This window comes from Octopus sinensis, linkage group LG12 (assembly GCF_006345805.1).
Source record: "Octopus sinensis linkage group LG12, ASM634580v1, whole genome shotgun sequence".
Classification (NCBI taxonomy): Eukaryota; Metazoa; Mollusca; class Cephalopoda; order Octopoda; family Octopodidae; genus Octopus; species Octopus sinensis.
In genome coordinates this window covers 51,933,045-51,948,707 of record NC_043008.1, presented here as the reverse complement: position 1 = coordinate 51,948,707, position 15,663 = coordinate 51,933,045, and the positions used below count along the sequence as shown (strand labels likewise).

The window sequence follows — 15,663 nt, the reverse complement described above, 5'->3', positions numbered from 1 at the left end:
TGGATGGACTTAATAACTCATAATAATAGCAGATAAATAGTCTTTTTACAAGTACTAAAAAGTTTTAAAATAAGTAAGGGAAATAACTGCAATATGATCAGTCATTTACTAGGTGTATTTAGTCAGGGGAAAGCCAGGAAATAAGAAGTTTACTATTGTTCTGTGTCACCAGGATTAGAGGTATGAGATTATCAGGAGCTTAACCCTCTAGTACAAAGATGGGTAACCTGCGGCCTTCCAGGCTATCAGTGTTTAGTTGATGTCTCTCCCAGAGACTGGAAGCATTTTTCTTTGAACCCAATGAATTTAAACTCAAAGCAACAAGCATATAAAGGTAATATTTCCTTGTTAGCTACACCAGCCTAGTGGGATTTAGTGACTTCACATATGCTACATGAAGAGTTTGTCTCATCCACCTTTTCCCTGTGATCTGTGTTACGTACTTTACTTAGTAATTGTGTAGTTGTGGCCAACTTCTTAGTGACGTGTTTTGTGAGACTGAGTTAGTTATAGCCTTATTTGAAACAGTAAATCCATCAGTGCGTGCGTTAATTTTACAGACTTGCTTATCATTGAGACTTGATAAGTGATACAGTGATCGTATTCATTGCTACTCTGTTAAGCCAGCTACATGCTGCTTCAAACAATATAGTCTTAGACAAGACACTATCAATCAGCATCTGAAACCACTTTCTTGGAATCTTGGTCATAACTTCAACAATTGTCATTATTTTGCGAGATTGGAAACCGTCAATATTTGACATTATTTCGGCTGGCCCCCGTGCCGGTGACACGTAAAAGCACCGTCCGTTCGTGGCCGGTTGCCAGCTCTGTCTGGCCCCGTGTCGGTGGCACATAAAAGCACCATCCATTCGTGTCCGTTGCCAGCATCGCCTGGCCCCGTGCCGGTGACACGTAAAAGCACCATCCGTTCGTGGCCGTTCGCCAGCTCTGTCTGGCACCTGTGCAGGTGGCACGTAAAAAACACCCACTACACTCGCGGAGTGGTTGGCGTTAGGAAGGGCATCCAGCCGTAGAAACACTGCCAGATCTGACTGGGCCTGACGAAGCCTTCCAGCTTCACAGACCCCAGTTGACCCGTCCAACCCATGCTAGCATGGAAAACGGACGCTAAACGATGATGATGATGATGATGATTTCTGCAACAATTAGCTGACGATAAATAATAGTACTAATTACAGAAAAAAATATTATAGCTAATCTAGATGTTGTTCAGTCTAGAATGGTAGTATGCAAGTTTATCATGTCTTGTCTAAGACTGTTTTATTTGGGTCAGTGTGCAGCTGGGTTTACTAATTCATTATTAAACTTATTTTTTTATGGTTTTTCAGAATAAATACATTTCTTTTTAACCCATAATTATGTCAAAAAACTTAAAACGAACTTTGAAAGAAGAAAATAAGATCTTCAATGAAGAAAAGGAATTGCAATATTTTTTAATAAATAGTGGATGCAAAATGTCTTACTTGTTTTGTGATACTGCAATTGTAATGGTTAAGAAATTCAATGCACAGCGACATTATGCTTTTCATAAAGACAATAAATACGCTAAATTAGAGAGCGAGTCTCAAAAGATAGCATTGCAAAAACTGAAAGATGGAAAACAAAAGCAAAGACAATTTTTCCAATCTGTGTTGCATCAAGGGAATGCTACGACAGACGCCAGCTATAAAGTTGCATATTTTCTTGGAAAAAAAGGTAAGCCATTCAGTGATGTAGAACTCATAAAGGAATGTATTTTGGAAATGGTATGATGTAGAGATCCCAATAAAGTTAACAAATATAAAGAGGTGCCTTTTTCAAGAAGAACTAATACAGATCAACAGCATGAATTGGTCTGTAATAGAAAAGGGCAACTGAAAAAAATAATCCAAAAAGAAAATGTATATTGCTCAGAAGCTTTGGCGGAATCAGTAGATTCTGCAGATTCAGCACGAGTATCGTATTTTATTCGTGATATAACTGATGATTTTCAATTATATGAAGAATTATTTTCTTTAGGCACCCTTAAAGGAAGGATGCAAGGGATAGATATTTCTAACAACTTTAAAGAGCAATGTCAAAGTAGGACTAAATTTCACTAATTTGGAAAGTGTGTGCACGGATGGTGCTCCAGCTATGAAGGCTGAAAATAAAGGATTTATTGCACATCTTAACAGAGTAATCAAAGAACCAAATGTACTGATTTCTTTTCATTGTATTTTACATCAGCAAAATCTCTGTGTAAAATCTGTCATTTTAAATGACACTTTATAGAAGGTTATAAGAACTGTAAACTGTATTCGAGCAAATGCCCTGAAGCATCATCAATTTCAAAACATGCTGATGATGGATGACAAAATTGTTAAAATGTATTTGTCTTATAACTCAAAAATATGCTGGTTGTTGCAAGGGAAAGTAAGGTCAAAATTTTGTCTTTACAAAGGCAAATAATTGACTTTTTCAAAGAGAACAATGTGATTTATCAGATACAAATTCTTACAGAGATGTTGCATTTTTATGTGATGTGATGTCAAAACAAAATGAGCATTTTAAGCATAAATGTATTTATGATGTGGCAAAAAAGTTGGGCATTTAGAAAAAAAGTTGTCATTTTTCAAGTTCCTTTTGGCTCAATCAAAACTTGAACACTTTCCTCAGCTTATGAAGGTAATGAGTGAAAATGACGAAGATATCTATGAATCTTTTGAAGAATACGAGTCAGTTTTATACTCATTAATATTAGAATATAATGAAAGATTCAATGATTTTGAAAAACATAACATCACTTTGAAACTTGCTTTTCAGCCTCACTTAGTTGATGTATCAGAGGCTCTCGAAGAGTTACAAATGGAGCTTATCGAAATGTCTGAAGATGATATCCTGAAATCTCAGTTTGACAAGACGGAAAATCCAACTGAAATCTGGAAAAATGCAGTAGAATATCTTCGTCTTCATGAACATGCACACAGACTACTTTCCTGCTTTTCTTCAACATACTGTTGTGAATCCACATTCTCGTACTTGACGCAAATCAAGAATTCACCGAGAATGCAATTGATAGATGAGCAATTTGAAACTAAGAACCACTATGTTAGAGCCTGATATCAAAATACTTTTTACAAATTCGAAGAAGTCACTAATTTGTATAAAAAGTACTTACTTGTCTAAATAAAATACTTGAAAATGTCTTGCTTTCTATATTATTCATTTACTTATTATTTGTATAAAAGTACTTACTTAAATAAAATATTTGAATCAAAATCAAAATCAATCAACATCAATGGAAATCGTAGCTGTGATACCAGTGCCGGTGGCACATAAGAGAACCATCCGAACGTAGCCATTGCCAGCGCCGCCCAGACTGGCCTCCGTGCCGGTGGCACGTAAAAAGCACCATCCGATCATGGCATCTGTGCAGGTGGCACATAAATAGCACCCACTACACTCACGGAGTGGTTGGCGTTAGGAAGGGCATTCAGCTGTAGAAACGCTGCCAGATCAGACTGGAGCCTGGTGCAGCCTTCTGGCTTCCCAGACCCCGGTTGAACTGTCCAACCCATGCTAGCATGGAAAACGGACATTAAACGATGATGATGCTTTTGATTTCTACACACCTGTCTTTCTTTTATTAGATTACAAATAAATTGCTTAGGGAATAAAATAACTAAAACGAGAAAAATAATTTGTTCAATGCAGCCTCTATGAGGGATGATGAATTGTAGGGTGGCCTTCAGGCACATAAAGGTTCCCCATCCCTGCTCTAGTATTAAGATTATGCCATCAAATGTAATATTTATTCACAATATTTTGAATTAATTCTGCATTACTTCATAGGCGCAAAATTTCAATGATGTAAATGGATATTTTTAGAATGACATTGTAGAGTAGGTAAAAGGCCGACTCTAACCAGTTTGATCATAAAACTGGTAGAATATTTGGGACAAAGATGGTCGGTTTAAATGCTAAAGTGTTAAAGCAGTGTGTCGGAATGAATCGAAATGTTGTGCATGTACTGACAAGAGCCTGCTGATGCCAAGGAAAGAGAGAGAGGAAAAGTTTAAAGAAACTACTGAATGATGATGATTTGGAGAGAGAGAGAAAGGTTACTCAAGTAAATCCAACAATTGGACCAGTTGCTGATGCTAAAAGCTATATAAAGATGATATTAGAGGAAGAGGTTATTGTTAATAACTAGAAACCAGTTAACCAGCCCTTATAAGCCCTAGAACTCACAATAGTATTTACTGCTTATTTCTAGCTCTCCAGGTAATAACAGAAGGATTTAAAACCATTTCACCAAGGGAACTTCTGTATGCTGATGACATAGTTTACATAGCTCAGAATGCCAAAGAATTAGAAAACAAAAGATAGCAAATACAAAAGTTGTAACTAGTAGGAAAAAGGAACAGACTATGACTATGCTCAATATGCGGAAAAAAAAAAAAAAAAGGGAGTTAGTAGGAGTACCATATGGTGTACCCATAGTAAATTATGGGAGCAAAAAAAAGGTAGTAGAATCCCAGCATGCTGATATAGAAGGACTGTGTATATAGCAAATAGCAGCAAGATCATCCATAAAGCAATGTTTTTCAAATATTCAAAGGGTCCTATTATTGATAACATCTAAAATCTGTTACCTAAGGGACAAAATTAATAGAGGATGTTCTCAAAGCACAGAAGCCAGGATTAGAATGGGTTGAAAAAATTTCAGGGAGATATTACCCCTTCATGTAACAAAAGGATTCTCCATCCCTGTGAAGGACAGGGATACTGCTTGAGTAAGAAGTGCACAGATATTGTAGGGAAGCAAGCTATACGCACTGATTGTGAAGAATGTACAACAGATAAAAAGAAATGAAATTAACATACTCTGCTGGATGTGTAATATTAGGGTGAATGAATCACAGGTACAAACGAGTGTAAGAATCATCTTATGTAGTGAGCTAGAATGAAGACTGAGAAGGTGTAGACGTAAGATTCCAAGCAGTACCACATTGAAACCACTTGAAACTATGGCACCATTCATGTTCATTTTCGATGAAATATCTGACAGTTGTTCACCATGTGAAGACATGGAATAAAGTACTTTCAAACTATTGAACTGATACCTGGAAAGACATACTGTGATAGAATAAGATCTCAAGAAGTTTCAAACAGACATGAAGAAAATGATGATGATGGCAATCGATGATGATATATACAAGAAGTATTTTCTACAGAACAAAATCTTTCAATAAGTGTATATTTGGTATCTTTTGCACTGCCTGAAAGTGTATTTTCTACACAATGTTGTTGAAATGGCTTGGATGAATATCTGGGGAGGTGACATTACTTTAATGAGAATGTAGCTCATATCTTTCTGAGATACTGACATAGCTTAGATGGATTTCTATCATGGAGAATGATTTGAATATTTTTCTGTGATGGTGATATCGCTTGAATGTGTATGTATTGCATTTCTGCCAGTAATCATAACATGGCTTGGACAGGTTTCTGCAATGAATGAACGGCTGAGATGTATTTCTGTGATGGTGACATGGTTTCAATGTGTTTCTTTGATGACAACTTAGCTTCAATTTGTTTGTAATGGTAACATATCTGGAATGTGCTTCTGTGACAGACATATGTTTCTAAGACGTCAATATAGTTTGGATGCGTTTCTGTTCTGATGTCATGTCTTAGATGTGCTTTGTTCATGGCGACATGGCTCAAATACATTAGTTGTAGAGACATACCTGGTTTACAGGTGTTTCTTTCATGGTGAAAACCATCAGATGTATTTCTGTGATGGTAATATCTTAGATGAATTTCTTTTTGTGGTGATATGGTTACTGCATGAAGCTCTGATGGTGACATGGCTTTGATATGTTTGGGTGACATTGTTTAGATGTGGTTCTCTCATGACATACATGGGATGTGTTTCTGTAATAATGACATAGCTTGGATGTGTCAAAGACATGTCTCTATGATTAGTGCATTATAACACATATTACTCTTTACTCTCTTTTTACTTGTTTCAGTCATTTGACTGCGGCCATGCTGGAGCACCGCCTTTAGTCGATCAAATCGACCCCGGGACTTATTCTTTGTAAGCCCAGTACTTATTCTATCAGTCTCTTTTGCCGAACCGCTAAGTGATGGGGATGTAAACACACCAGCATCGGTTGTCAAGCAATGCTAGGGGGACAAACACAGACACACACATATATATATGACAGGCTTCTTTCAGTTTCCGTCTACCAAATCCACTCACAAGGCATTGGTCGGCCCGGGGCTATAGCAGAAGACACTTGCCCAAGATGCCACGCAGTGGGACTGAACCCAGAACCATGTGGTTGGTTAGCAAGCTACTTACCACACAGCCACTCCTATGCCTATTACATACAGATATGCTTATAATTGTGGCAAGTCTTACTTTGTGAATATCAGATGGAAGATGGATAGTCTTTGTACTTTCACTGAATAAAATTGAATTGAAGATTAATAATATTTAGTCTAAAGAAGAGTGACAACATCCATACAAACACTTCATAAAACTCTGAACAATGTGAGAATTTCTGAGAGTTGTGGAACAGTATAGGTAGGTGTGAAGAAATGGTTTCATATAAGGATTAGATGCTGAAACAAGTCTTGGTAAGAACAGGTGAGGCAAATAGATCAAGTGTACAGAAAACTGTTGTGTAACTGTTATAAAAAAGACCAATAGAGAAAAGATAATATCTGGGTATTAGTGGTGGTGGTTTATCAAAGAGTGAAAATTTTATTATTAGTTGAAGTATGATTTTTCATTACTATTTACATTATTTGTGTATAAAATATATTAGTGGTATTGTGCAGTGCAAGTCACACTTGTTGCCTTGCCTGCATGCAATCTTATTGAGAGATTATCCAAGTCATAGAGCATCTGACCACCTCCCTGATAAAAATGTGCCCCTATGCACAATTTCAGTCATCTAGGTGCAAAAATGCAACCTTCAGCTAGGAACATACAAAATGTATACAGACATTACATATACATGTGTATATTATGTGTGTACATTTATCAATCATATATGTATAAACATGTTTGTCTTTCCATACACATACATAAATATCTTTAGGTGTACATAGTAAGAGAGAGAGAAAGGATAAATGCAGAAAGGGGAAAATATATACATATATATATACCTGAATGTAGTCACGTGTTCTGCATGTCATTTGCATTCAGAGACATAAAAACTTATGTGTGTAAAACACAAGGATAGGTAAATGGGTTTGTAGGCTATGAGAAGGAAAGCATGAAATGTATGAATACATATGCATGTATATACGTTACGTATTTAAAGATACATTTTTCAGCAATAAGGTGAGTAATTTGCAGTTTTGTCAAGCTTATTCAATAACAGTATAAATTCGAGACCATGCGTTTGTGTCTGTACGTGTATCTGTAAGTATGTATGTGTATACGTGCATTTATATATGTACATGTGTGCATGCATGCATGTATACATGTGTGCATACATATGTATTCTTCATTATCACGCAACATCTGTCTTCTATGCTGGCATGGGTTGGAGGGTTTGACAGGAGCTGACAAGCCAAAGGACTGCACCAACTTCCAATGCCAGGTTTGGCATTGGTTTTTGTCAGGATGCCCTTCCTAATGCCAAAACCACTTTACAGAGTAACAGGACACTTTTTACGTGGTTCCAGCACTAGTGAGATCTGCATTGACATGGTTTTATATATATGTATGTATGTGTGTATAATTGGAGGATGAAAAAATAAAAATCCACATTTGAATAGCAGCCTAACTACTTTCAAAAATGAAACGCTGACAAAGAGAACAAAGGGGAGATATTTATGAGTGGATATATAGTCTGGTTTATTCGTCACACATGATCAAATGACTGGACTGAGTACACCCACATACATTTTACACACATACACACACTGCTGCACTTTGGGAGGGCCAGCCTACACACACAGACTGTGATTCACTTCTGGATTACTAATTAATTAAACAATGGGAGTCCATTTCAACACAGGATTCACCATCAAGAAACTGGCTAATACATACAAGGTTTTATGTTAAAACCAATCTAGGTTAATAATAATGATCTCTCATACGCATCACAGAGAAAATTCAAAACAAAAAAAATTATACATTTTTTTTTTGCTGAGATTGAACGATTTTCCTTAATAATAATAATAATAATGACAATAATCCTTTCTACTATAGGCACAAAGCCTGGAATTTTGAGGGAGGGGGCTGGTCCATTACATCAATCCTAATGCTTTACTGGTGGTTATTTTACTGACCCCAGAAGGTGTTTGAACTCAGAACATAAAAAAAATTTCTTAACTGACTCGTGGTCAAAATACACACACACAGTGTTTGTCCAAGTGACTTGAAATAATAATCAATAGTTGCCATTATTCGTTTCATTTTCAGATGCCATTTGTTTTCATTACACTTATTACCCACCTTAGAAGAGTATTTTATATATATATGTGTGTGTGTGTGTGTGTGCACACTCACACATACATCATATATATATATATTATATATATATATATATATATAATGGTAGGTTCCCGAGTTTGGGAAAGACATTTCTGCAATTCCATGCTAAACAACCAGTGAAAATGATTTGTTTATAGTGATCAAATGTTTGTGCTGCACATCAGCTCCTTCCCTCCCTCAGATCGATATCATGTGTGGGGCATGGTGCGTCAAACATCAGATGTAGAAGTGATCACAGAGCAACATGATCATATATATATATGCTCAAGAACACAACGCAAACCCACAGTCTCGCAACCATGAGTACAACACCTTAACCACTGCCACGCGCCCTCACTCTCTCTCTCTCTCTCATACACACCCACATGCATGCATAATAATTGTGTTATCCTCACTGAAATTAATGATTGTCAATATTTCATGGAGGAGTTATATAACTACATATCAATAAGTATGTTATATAATATAAATAATATACTGTTGTGTATGTGTGTGTGGGTTCCAATTGAGATGATTTCGATTTGCAAGTTGATTCGCAAAAAGAAATAACCTAGCAAGTAAACCGAGGGAAAACTACACACACTCAGCATATAACACATGTATAACATATATACAGCAATGTTTAATATTATATATATATAAATATACAGCTTATAATATATACTTTTACATATATATGGACATATAATATATACATATAAATAAGGTAACATACATATCAATCACAGGTGTGTGATATTGTCTATGAACATGAAACGTAGCACCAGACACTAAAGAATTAAGGATAAGCTATGTTTTGTATCAATACATTGAAAATATATCGAATCACTGAATTTGCGTGATGGTTTTTAGTATGTGAGGCATTATACATGCAGGTGAAATTACGATCAACACAATATCACTTGCCAACAGGAGATGGCCATCCCTTCCTAAACATAGTTACTCCATACGTTATAATGTACTTTTGAATAAGGATGTCTAAGAAAAAAAAAAGAGAAAATAATTGAAATACGTTTAATCTGTCTTTTACATGTTTCAGTTGTGAGACTGCAGCCATGCTGGGATACTACCTTGAAGGGTTTTAGTTGAAAGAATTGACCCCAGCACTTATTTTTGAAGCCTGACACTTATGCCAAACCACTAAGTTATGGGGACATAAACAAACTGACACTGGTTGTCAGGCAGTGGGTGGACCGATACACACGTGCACGAAAGGCTTCTTTCAATTTCCGTTTACCAAATCCATTCACAAGGCTTCAGTCAAACCAGGGCTATAGTAGAAGACATATGCCCATAGCACCATGCAATGATTGAACCCAAAACCTTGTGGTTAGGAAACAGGCTTCTTACCACACAGCCATATATATAAGGAAATGAAAATTAACTAAGAACAACAACTCAAGGTGGCCAGTGAGTGGCATGTAATTAACAAAGGTATACTGAATCTACATACATGCAAATTCTTGATTTATTAAAATTATTTCTGCTTCCTGAGAGGGTAGAACAATCTTAGTGGAAAATGGCACCTGCTACAAACGAAATGGAGACCTTAGCTCAAAAGTCAAGAATTCTCCAAAACTGACATGCCATGAAGAAACAGTGTTTGAGTGACAAGAGGATAGGTGTTGAGATGTTTCTGCCTCAACAGACGTCATCAACACAGCAATTGTCCTACCTAATCTGCAGCAGACTTACACAAAAGAATTCACACATGCATGTATTATTTATGTGCGTGTTTTTCAGACGCGATGCTGTTTACATAATGTATGGCCAATACGTTAACAACTTGGCTTTTCAGTCGCAAGATCTTCAGTCCAGTGCTGCACTGCGTCGTGTCATCTACCATCACATTGGGTTGATCCAGGCCGTGCGTTTGAAACGAGACAGACGGAAACTGTGTAGAAGCCCACCAGACATCTGACCAAGTACTACGTTAAGAGTACACGTGTCCGTGAATAGCAGCCACTAACAGCTCTTCTAAGAGAAAATAGTTCAGTTGATGTAACAGTTGGAATAACCATCGTCGAAACTGCCGAAGGCCCCTTTTACTGTTTATGTAAACCATCAAAAAAATATGCCTGCATCAGCACATCATGAAATCTCAAAGGCTTCATGTTTTTTTGGAAATGTTATCAGCAGCAGCAGCAGTAGATAATGGTTAATTGCTGCTGACGTATGGAGCCGGGTGGGTCACCACTAATCAGGCAGGACCGTGGCCGACCAATAGTATTCTAGCTGTGACTACCCTGTCATCCACATAATATCCAAGGACTTCATTATCCGGTGCGACGAAGGACAAACTGCGGCCAGCAGGACTTTCTGAATGACATGCCTGATGGAATATTACATTTTTCTTATAGATAGTGCGGCCCACCTGGTGATGAGCCCTGTCTTATGCGGCCTGCTTTTTTTCGAAAAGCGGGTCACAAGCGTAATCTAATATGTCATAAAGAAGATGTAGCTGCACTTTCTAGCATGTCGAGCTTCCTTCGTATACATACTTAGTGGGTTTGGAGCTAGCACGCAGCTACAACCTAAATAAGACAAACTTATTTGATTATAGGGTGGGAGAAATAAATCACGACATTGTGTGAAAAGGACACAATGGTCAACATGACAGCATTATTGGTGCTACGGTCAAAACGCCAAGTGTTATTGGTAAAATTTTATAAAAATAGGAGGTGGGATTTGGGAACAGCTATCACGACCTCATGGGAAAAGAAAAGGGCAATGAATTTCCTTCATTTTAATATTTCTGTTTTCATGAAACCCGAGAATAACGATTCTGAGAGAATTCTACTCCATTACACCTTAAAGAAAATATTCTGTTTCCCACATTTTTGCCCCCAATTCTGTGCCCTTATCCTTTCCCCCACGAGGTAGTGACAGCTATTTCCGAAAACCCACCAAACAAAATACCAGTCGCGTACTGGGGTTGATCAAGGCCATCATAACAGTAATATATGCCCCCGGGCAAATCAATACACAGTGGAGGTAAAGAATACGTACACCAACCGTTTTCGGCGTAACAAAACTCTAACCCTAACCCCAACCGCCGGATGTACGTATTCTTTATTTTCGCCTGATACACTGGGCCCTATATTATTAATTTATTGGCAGCAAACCACAGATCCAAACAGGGTCCCTAGGGCCACTGCTCAGTGTGTCCATGCCTTAAGACGACTCTGGGATTATTGTTACCGATAATCACGTCCCTCTCAAAACCTGCTGGCCGAGTACCTAAATTAGAAATAATAACAGTCATCAGAATTAAGGCTGTGAGCTGGCTGAAATGTTAGAGCATCGGACAAAATGTTTTACGAGTATTATATCGCCGAATCGATAAGATAAATTACCAGTCAAATACTGAGGTCGATCGTATCGACTGAATCCTATCCTTACAACCTTCCTTTATTTAAAACTGCTGGCCTTGTCTAAATTATAAACAATTATTATAATTATAGACGAGTAACGAAGGTTAGTGTGAGAACCATGGACCACCAACCCACTGAAACACAGCAACAGACAAAAAAAAAAAAAGAGAGGTTGGTAGATTAAAAGTTGTGTCGGTGAGCATGTAGTTGGTTCAAGACTAATGGTGTGAGAGGGGGATAAGACAGGGGAAGGAACGGTTAGAAAAACTAAAGGCGGTCCGAATTAAGCAGTCAAATGTTTCGATGATAAGTGAACCATATGATGAGGAGAGGAACGGACGACTGCATCCATGGAGAACACAGAATGCATTTTTTTTTTGATCTGGCATACAGCATACGGAATGAAATGCTACACACGTCATATTTTATACATACATCAAATATACGTATATATAAAATCAGAAATGTTATAATATTCACATAAAGCTTTTTAACTTCAAGCGATGAGAATACATTAAGCAACTACATTACATTAAACACACACACGTGTGAATGTAAATGTGTGTGTGTGTGTATATATATATATATATATATATATATATATATATATATAACATTATCTGAGAGAAATTTTCTTAAAGTAGTGGAAATGGCTAAAAAACTTTTTGGCTGCTATTTCTAGAAAGTTCAGTATGTGACAAAGTAATTTATTTTACTAAGCCCTAATTATATAATGTTATATATATATATACATACATATGGGGGTGTATCAAGGTTAGAACAGGAATTAACAGGAGTACGTTTTTTTGTTTTTTTTTTCTTTTTGCAATCTCTTGATATTTCAACTGGAATCGGTGTGTATGGAATGGTGTATATGGATGGAAACGATGAAAAGAGACGAAGGGGGGACGTTTCAAACATCTAATAAGCGTAACCACTACGTTAGCAAATAATAAATAATACTAATAATAATAATTATAATAACAATTTGTAGTAACAGCTAGAATTCTCTCCCAGCAGTTCTTGAGAAATTACTTTTCATATAACGATATTTATTAACACCGAAGGGTGTTCGACATGCAGAAAGGGAAGATAAAAGACAACTCTTGGATTAATCCGATCCCTCAGGGTGTACGAAGGCAACAGACACAAAGGATACAGAATTAAGGATGAATTTAGCATTGACACACGACAAAGTGCCCTCTACCCAGACAAATATCTACGTACATACATCAAACCATAATTGTATGTGTGAGAGTTATTTAGCAGAGTAATTGACAGTTATTTCGTGTTAAACATTTTCGACGGACATTAAAACGTTGTTTATAATGATATACACACTTCTGGCTACATAATATTTCATTTAATAAGACTATACACAAAACAGCTCATAGTATTATAAAGATACGGATGGGAAGAACGAAGTAAGAAATGTTTGATGTCAGTATACAAACATTTACGCATCTATGCATACACATATACGTACATATATATACACGTACGTGTTTATACACACACAAATATACATGCCTGTATGTGTGTGTATATATATATATAGACACCACACAATGACAGTGAGCGTGTATATATATATATATATATATATATATATATATACGCAGCATATAGATAGATAGATAGATAGATAGATAGACAGACAGACATATAGACAGACAGACAGACAGATAGATAATGTACATACGTAATATCTAGCACATATATATACACAATGAATTGAGCTTTTGCTCAGTAAATGTTTATTAAGGAGAAAGGAAGTAGAAGAGTGCAGTTGTAAAGCAATGAGCCTGATGTCTGTTCAACAACAGTAGTGATGAATAAAACAGACTTATTCTCGTTTATAACCCCAATTTGAAACCACTGACAGACGGGAGGACCCAGAAGGGAAATCTCTGTCCCTGAAGTGGTCGCTTGACCTACAAGAAACAACTTACATACACCTCAAAGCACATTATAACCATCAACTTAGAACAGACACTTTAATATGGACTCGGATTCCCAAGATATAGGGGAGGGGGAAAACAAAAAAAAAGGGGAAAAGTCGTAGCTGGAATAACTTTGATCATAGACCTAAGATCTGTTTCATCAGAGATGACCTGGATGACTCGTTTTCAAGTGTAGATATCTATTCGATCAAAGATGATTTAGGCCTAAACAACCGCAACAATTAAGAGCTGGTATGGTGTCAGTGATATTCCCTCTCCTAACCAATGTATGTTATGTGAACATTAAGTGAGTGACCGACTTCACATTGTTCCTTGCACTATAATGATCCCCCACTTCATGGCAATGTCATACAATCCACCCAGTCTATCATAAAGAAATTGGTTGGGCTACATTTACATATGTATGTTTGTATATATACATACATATATATATATATACACACACAAAAATCTCGCAAGTTCATAAGCGATGAATGTCTAAAAAAAATTAAAAGTATATACAATGTATTTTGAGAACGGAAGTGGTCAGAAATAAAGTACAAATATATCTCATATATTAGAGGGTATAATATACATTCAGTGTTTATATAGTGTATAATCTACATATATTGTATGTTTGAGTGTGTGTATACATAGTAATGTGTACATAAGCCACTATATATATATATACACACACACACACACACATATATAAATATATATTAGTGTAGGTATGTTTATATATGTAGAGTGGGTGTGTGTGTATATATATATAAACTTTCAAATATATAACATTAGAATATGTACTATATATAAGAAATCTGCACTTAGGTTTTACTTCTTTTCGTATGCTTGATACATAAAGTCATATATACTCACACATGTATACACCTTACATATATTTATAGATTCATAATATGCACAATGTATATACACATAATACACATTATATAGATACATATTCGCCATAAACACACATTTATATACACATTATTCATATATTACACATTATATATACATGTACAGCTTTGGTAAATGGCAAATTTTTCACAGTGGAACAAGGCTGAAGACAGAAGAAAACAGAAATACCAAAATGGGGGAGAGAAAAGACAGAAGGACAGAAATCAAATTTAGAATAAAATGCCTGTGGTTTTTTGGTTTAAAATAATAATACTATATATAATTATGTAGAAACCTACCAACAACTGATGTTATTCCCTCCAAGACTGGGTGTTCATTCCTCGTAGATTGTAGTCTACTCCATACAGTAGAAACAGATTCTTCATTTACTCCTTTCCACTTGATGACCGAATGTATCCATGGTGTAGATTACAGATTATTAGTGTTTTCTTCATCATAATTAATATCATCATTATTATTATTATTATTATTAATATTATTATTATTCATTATATCACTATTAGTATTCATTATATTTTTACTGCCTTAATTTCCTTTCAATTAATATGGATTCCTTGTTTTTGTTTGCTTATATATATTTTGAATATTTGATTCTTCAATTTCTTTGATAGCTTTATTTTTGTGATTATTTTCTTTCCTTTTGGTAAATAATTTCATTTGTGAAACAGAATTGTGTTTGTATCTAAATATTATATATGTATATATTTGTGTATTTGCATATATATTATATATATATATATATATATATATACATATATATATATATATATATATATATATATATATATATATACCTTCACAGAATTATGTGAGTGAGTGCATCTGGTTAGAAACTGGTGTGTGTGTGTGTGTGACCAGATATATGTATGTATGTGTCTAGCTTATACACTCACACATGAGTTTATTAATCATTTAT

The 15,663-nt window shown here is 35.8% G+C and overlaps 1 protein-coding gene across 2 annotated transcripts in view; it reads right to left on the bottom strand.

Moving 5' to 3' along the window:
* The window catches only part of LOC115218058 (SPRY domain-containing SOCS box protein 1), a 181,158-nt gene extending 165,716 nt beyond the window's left edge, over nt 1-15,442 (bottom strand). The window contains exon 1 of one of the 2 annotated variants that reach the window (XM_029787827.2): nt 15,026-15,442. The gene's annotated coding sequence lies outside the window, so the exon portion shown is untranslated. The remainder of the gene's footprint in view (nt 1-15,025) is intronic. The other variant, XM_029787824.2, reaches the window with a different exon arrangement.
* Between the last annotated feature and the right edge of the window lie 221 nt (nt 15,443-15,663).